This window comes from Danio rerio, chromosome 5 (assembly GCF_052040795.2).
Source record: "Danio rerio strain M-AB ecotype USA chromosome 5, GRCz13ab, whole genome shotgun sequence".
Taxonomy (NCBI): domain Eukaryota; kingdom Metazoa; phylum Chordata; class Actinopteri; order Cypriniformes; family Danionidae; genus Danio; species Danio rerio.
Window position 1 is genome coordinate 10,753,514 of NC_141025.1, and position 6,825 is coordinate 10,760,338.

At 32.4% G+C, this 6,825-nt stretch overlaps 1 protein-coding gene across 3 annotated transcripts in view; it reads right to left on the reverse strand.

Annotated features, from left to right (window-relative positions):
* The window catches only part of tor4ab (torsin family 4, member Ab), a 52,226-nt gene extending 47,489 nt beyond the window's left edge, over positions 1-4,737 (reverse strand). For all 3 annotated transcript variants that reach the window (XM_087250952.1, XM_087250950.1, XM_087250951.1), the window contains exon 1: positions 4,645-4,737. The gene's annotated coding sequence lies outside the window, so the exon portion shown is untranslated. The remainder of the gene's footprint in view (positions 1-4,644) is intronic.
* Positions 4,738-6,825: the final 2,088 nt, after the last annotated feature.

Sequence of the window (6,825 nt, forward strand, 5' to 3'; positions counted from 1 at the left end):
GCAAAATACAATTTATACATGCAAGGCACAATTAATGTTTACAAAATACAATTTGTGAAGTCGCAAGTAAAAATAATAAATATTTTTTTCGCCAAATTAATTGGATTTGGGTGTTTTTAAACCATAATTTGAATTTACGAATTAGATTTGTGTGTTTTTAAATCATGTTTTGAATTTACAAATTAGATTTGTGTATGTTTAAATCGTGTATTGAATTTACGAATTGGACTTGTGTATGTTTATATCGTGTTTTAAATTTACGAATTGGATTTGTGTATGTTTAAATCGTGTATTGAATTTACGAATTGGATGTGTGTATGTTTAAATCGTGTTTTGAATTTACGAATTGAACTTGTGTATGTTTAAATCCTGTTTTAAATTTACGAATTGGATTTGTGAATGTTTAAGTCGTGTTTTAAATTTATGAAATGGATTTGTGTATTTTTAAATCATGTTCTGAATTTACGAATTGGGTTTGTGTATTTTTGAATCGTATTTTTAATTTACGAATTAGATTTGCTTGTTTTTGAATCGTGTTCTGAATTTATGAATTGGGTTTGTGTGTTTTTGAATCGTGTTTTGAATTTACAAATTGGATTTGTGTATTTTTAAATAGGTTTTGAATTTCCGAATTGGACTTGTGTATGTTTAAATCGTGTTTTAAATTTACGAATTGGATTTGTGTATGTTTAAATCGTGTATTGAATTTACGAATTGGACTTTTGTATGTTTAAATCGTGTTTTAAATTTACGAATTGGATGTGTGTATGTTTAAATCGTGTTTTGAATTTACGAATTGAACTTGTGTATGTTTAAATCCTGTTTTAAATTTACGAATTGGATTTGTGAATGTTTAAGTCGTGTTTTAAATTTATGAAATGGATTTGTGTATTTTTAAATCATGTTCTGAATTTACGAATTGGGTTTGTGTATTTTTGAATCGTGTTTTTAATTTACGAATTAGATTTGCTTGTTTTTGAATCGTGTTCTGAATTTATGAATTGGGTTTGTGTGTTTTTGAATCTTGTTTTGAATTTACAAATTGGATTTGTGTATTTTTAAATAGGTTTTGAATTTTCGAATTGGACTTGTGTATGTTTAAATCGTGTTTTAAATTTACAAACTGGATTTGTATATGTTTAAATCGTGTTTTGAATTTACGAATTGGATTTGTGTATGTTTAAATCCTGTTTTAAATTTACGAATTGGATTTGTGTATGTTTGAATTGTGTTTTGAATTTACGAATTAGATTTGTGTATGTTTAAATCGTGTATTGAATTTACGAATTGGACTTGTGTATGTTTAAAACGTGTTTTAAATTTACGAATTGGATTTGTGTATGTTTAAAATCGTGTTTTAAATTTACGAATTGGATGTGTGTATGTTTAAATCATGTTTTGAATTTACGAATTGAACTTGTGTATGTTTAAATCGTGTTTTAAATTTACTAATTGGATTTGTGAATGTTTAAATCATGTTTTAAATTTACGAAATGGATTTGTGTATTTTTAAATCATGTTCTGAATTTACGAATTGGGTTTGTGTATTTTTGAATCATGTTTTGAATTTACGAATTAGATTTGCTTGTTTTTGAATCTTGTTCTGAATTTATGAATTGGGTTTGTGTGTTTTTGAATCGTGTTTTGAATTTACGAATTGGATTTGTGTATGTTTAAATTGTGTTTTAAATTTACGAATTGGATTTGTGAATGTTTAAATCGTGTTTTAAATTTACAAAATGGATTTGTGTATTTTTAAATCATGTTCTGAATTTACGAATTAGATTTGCGTGTTTTTGAATCGTGTTTTAAATTTACGAAATGGATTTGTGTGTTTTTGAATCGTGTTTTGAATTTACAAATTGTATTTGTGTATTTTTAAATCATGTTCTGAATATACGAATTGGATTTGCGTGTTTTTGAATAGTGTCTTAAATTTACAAATTGGATTAGCGTGTTTTTGAATCGTGTTTTGAATTTACGAATTGGATTTGTGTATTTTTAAATCATGTTCTGAATTTACGAATTGGATTTGCGTGTTTTTGAATCGTGTTTTGAATTTACGAATTGGATTTGTGTATTTTTGAATCGTGTTTTGAATTTACGAATTGGATTTGTGTATTTTTGAACCGTGTATTGAATTTATGAATTGGATTTGCATGTTTTTGAATCGTGTTTTGAATTTACGAATTGGATTTGCGTGTTTTTGAATCATGTTTTGAATTTACGAATTGGATTTGTGTATGTTTGAATCGTGTTTTGTACTTACAGATTGGATTTGTGTATTTTTGAATCGTAATTCGAATTTAAGAATTGGATTTGTGTATTTTTCAATCGTGTTCTGAATTTATGAATTGGATTTGTGTATGTTTAAATTGTGTTTTAAATTTACGAATTGGATTTGTGAATGTTTAAATCGTGTTTTAAATTTACAAAATGGATTTGTGTATTTTTAAATCATGTTCTGAATTTACGAATTAGATTTGCGTGTTTTTGAATCGTGTTTTAAATTTACGAAATGGATTTGTGTGTTTTTGAATCGTGTTTTGAATTTACAAATTGTATTTGTGTATTTTTAAATCATGTTCTGAATATACGAATTGGATTTGCGTGTTTTTGAATAGTGTCTTAAATTTACAAATTGGATTAGCGTGTTTTTGAATCGTGTTTTGAATTTACGAATTGGATTTGTGTATTTTTAAATCATGTTCTGAATTTACGAATTGGATTTGCGTGTTTTTGAATCGTGTTTTGAATTTACGAATTGGATTTGTGTATTTTTGAATCGTGTTTTGAATTTACGAATTGGATTTGTGTATTTTTGAACCGTGTATTGAATTTATGAATTGGATTTGCATGTTTTTGAATCGTGTTTTGAATTTACGAATTGGATTTGCGTGTTTTTGAATCATGTTTTGAATTTACGAATTGGATTTGTGTATGTTTGAATCGTGTTTTGTACTTACAGATTGGATTTGTGTATTTTTGAATCGTAATTCGAATTTAAGAATTGGATTTGTGTATTTTTCAATCGTGTTCTGAATTTATGAATTGGATTTGTGTATGTTTAAATTGTGTTTTAAATTTACGAATTGGATTTGTGTATGTTTGAATTGTGTTTTGAATTTACGAATTGGATTTGTGTATGTTTGAATCGTGTTTTGAACTTACAGATTGGATTTGTGTATTTTTGAATCGTATTTTGAATTTACGAATTGGATTTGTGTATTTTTTAATCGTATTTTGAATTTAATAATTGGATTTGTGTATTTTTGAATCATGTTTTGAATTTATGAATTGAGTTTGTGTATTTTTGAATTGTGTTTTAAATTCACAAATTGGATGTGTGTCTTTATGAATCGTGTTTTGAACTTACAAATTAGATTTGTGTATTTTTGAATAATAAAACAAACAGGAAGTGCATTTTCATATTTCAATTTTAGATAAAAGCATTTTTTTTTCTTAATGACATGCACAGATGAATTGTTCACCAGAAAACTAGCAATGTGAGCTAACAAAATCAATAAGGTTAGTTTTGACTTCATGTGTACTTTAATAACAGTAAATGTTCATTTTGGGTGAACTATTTCTTTCTTTCTTTTCGGCTTAGTCCCTTTATTAATCAGGGGTCGCCACAGCGGAATGAACCACCAACTTATACAGCAGGTTTTTACACAGCGATGCCCTTCCAGCCGGAATCCATATCTCTGGAAAACATCCACACACACTCATTCACCACGGACAATTTAGCCTACCCAATTCACCTGTACCGCATGTCTTTGGACTGTGGGGGAAACCGGAGCACTCAGAGGAAACCCACGCTAACGCATCGAGAACATGCAAACTCCACACAGAAATGCCAACTGACCCAGCCAAGGCTCGAACCAGTGACCTACTTGCTGTGAGGCGACAGTTAACTTAAGTTACTCACTGTCAGACCACCCAAGATTAAAGGCTTTTTAGTTCACCCAAGGGGCGAAGCAGTGATGCAGTAGGTAGTGCTGTCGCCTCACAGCAAGAAGGTCGTTGGTTCCAGCCTCGGCTGGGTCAGTTGGTGTTTCTGTGTGGAATTTCCATGTTCTCCCAGTGGATTTTTCTTTCTGATGGAATATATAAAAAATTATATATGCTTACAAATGGAACCTTACCGAATCTTTGTGCCTTACATTTATTAATAAAATTTATTTTAAGACTATTGTCCCCCTGTAACATTACATTTTAGTCACTTAAAAAAAATCAAATAAACAGTTAAGCACGTATTTTAGTTTACTGTCCATTTTCATCAACTCTAATGCATTTTAGCATCAAACATCTCTAATTGATGCACCATGTGGTACTTTTATTGTACAAAACATGTTTAAAATATAATAAATGCACATAAAATGGTAATATCGTGATCTAGCGATTCAACAACACCAAAAATGTGTTTGTGATCATGCAGGGTGCTATTTATAGTCTTGTAGCCTACATGTATTCACTTTAAAAAATAAAAAATCAGGGAAAAAGTCCAGCTCTTTCAGTGCATAGTATTGCAAAGTACTTCCTTCTACTTTCCCCCTCGGTCACTTCCTCTAGAAGTCACAAAGTTGCACAGAAATTAATTTCCCCATTTCTGAGATTTCTCCAGTTTCGTGTGGCACTTACAGGCTTTTGTTTGCTTTTGTCGTCCATACAAGGCGAGGAGAGTTGAAGGAGGGCAAGCGCTGGTACTTTTCCATTGCGTAGGCAGCACGTTCTGATTCTCTTTAGGCCGGTGTTTCACGATTAAGAGTAATGAAAGAGCGCCACCTGGTGGATGATGCGTGACATACCAGCTTTGTTTTTATCCCAACTACACGAATACATTCATTCATTTTCCTTAGTCGCTGATTTATCAAGGGTCGCCAACTAGCTACTCTGTCATGTTTTACTCAGCGGATGCTCCAAACAAGTGAATAAAGTTGAAGGTTAAATTAATAGCCTTCCAGTGCAACTATATTCTTTTTATATCCGTTTTAAACATAACATATTTCATTACCCTGCTAAAAAATCCAGCTTAAACCAGCCTAGGCTGGTTGGCTGGTTTTAGCTGATCGACCAGGCTGGTTTTAGAGGGGTTTTGGCCACTTCCAGGCTGGTTTCCAGCCATTTCCAGCCTGGTCTTAGCTGGTCAGGCTGGGAGATGACCAGCTAAAACCAGCTTGACCAGCCTAGCCAAGCTGGGAGTCCAGCCAAAACCAGCTATATCCAGCTTAAACCAGACTGGTCAAGCTGGTTTTAGCTGGATTTGGCTGGTCATTTTCCAGCCTGACCAGCTAAGACCAGGCTGGAAATGGCTGTAAACCAGCCTGGAAATGGCCAAAACCCCTCTAAAACCAGGCTGGTCAACCCGCTAAAACCAGCCAACCAGCCTAGGCTGGTTTAAGCTGGATTTTTCAGCAGGGTTAATTTTTAATAAGTAATTTATGATTTGCTGTTAGGCCAGTACATACTTTAGTACTTCATGTCAACATTATGAAGCTGCTGGCCCGGAGACCCAAGTGCACGTTCAGACCTGCACTTCCAGACCTTCACAGTGCCACCTGCTGTTTGAAAGATTGCCTAATCTGACCTCAACTGCTAATAAATTGTAAGTTACTTTATTTTTCTACTAATAAAAATTATGCTATGATTGAATACATTATATGAAATATACTATTGTACATTTATTAATTGTATTTGTAAACATTGTTCAGTTACTTTTCCCAGAGATGGGTTGCAGCTGGAAAGGCATCCGCTGCGTAAAACATATGATGGACAAGTTGGCGGTTCATTCCGCTGTGGCAACCCCTGATTAATAAAGGGACTAAGCCAAAAAGAAAATGAATCAGGTCTAAAAGCATGCAGTTGGATCTCCAGGCCTTCAGCTTCACCCTACTCCTTCATGTAGACCTACTGCCAGGGTGCAAATTACGAGGGAGCTCGGCTCCTCTAAATGAGGCATCGACTCCCCTTAAAACATTCCTTCATTCATTCTTTTTTTTTTCCGGCTTAGTCCCATTAATAATCTGGGGTCGCCACAGCGGAATGAACGGTCAACTTATTCATCATATGTTTAACGCAGCGGATGCCTTTCCAGCTGCAACACATCACTAGGAAACATCCATTCACATTCCTTCACCACACTCATACACTACGGACAATTTACCCTACCCAATTCACCTACAGCGCATGTGTTTGGACTTGTGGGGGAAACCGAAGCACCTGGAGGAAACCCACGTTAACATGGGGAGAACATGCAAACTCCACACAGAAACGCCAACTGACACAGCTGAGGCTTAAACCAACGACCTTCTAGCTGGGAGGCGATTGTGCTACCCACTGCACCACCGTGCTGCCCCATATATATATATATATATATATATATATATATATATATATATATATATATATATATATATATATATATATATATATATATATTATATATGTATATATATATATATATATATATATATATATATACATATATATATATATATATATATATATATATATATAAAATTTGTCCAAATTAAGTTCTTAGCAATGCATATTATTTATCAATAACTATATTTTGATATATTCACAGAAGGAAATTTACTAAAATGTTTTAAACATCATGTTTGCTTAATATTCTAATGGGTTTGGCATGTATAAAAAGATGATTTTGACTCACAGAATGTTTTTTTGTCGCATTTCCACAAACATATCCGTGCACCTTAAGAAAGTTTGTGGTTTGTGGTATGTTTTTGTAATGTTTACACAGATGAGAGTATTATCATTTTCTAAAAAATTAAAAAAACGTACTTTGAAACCTGATTTTGA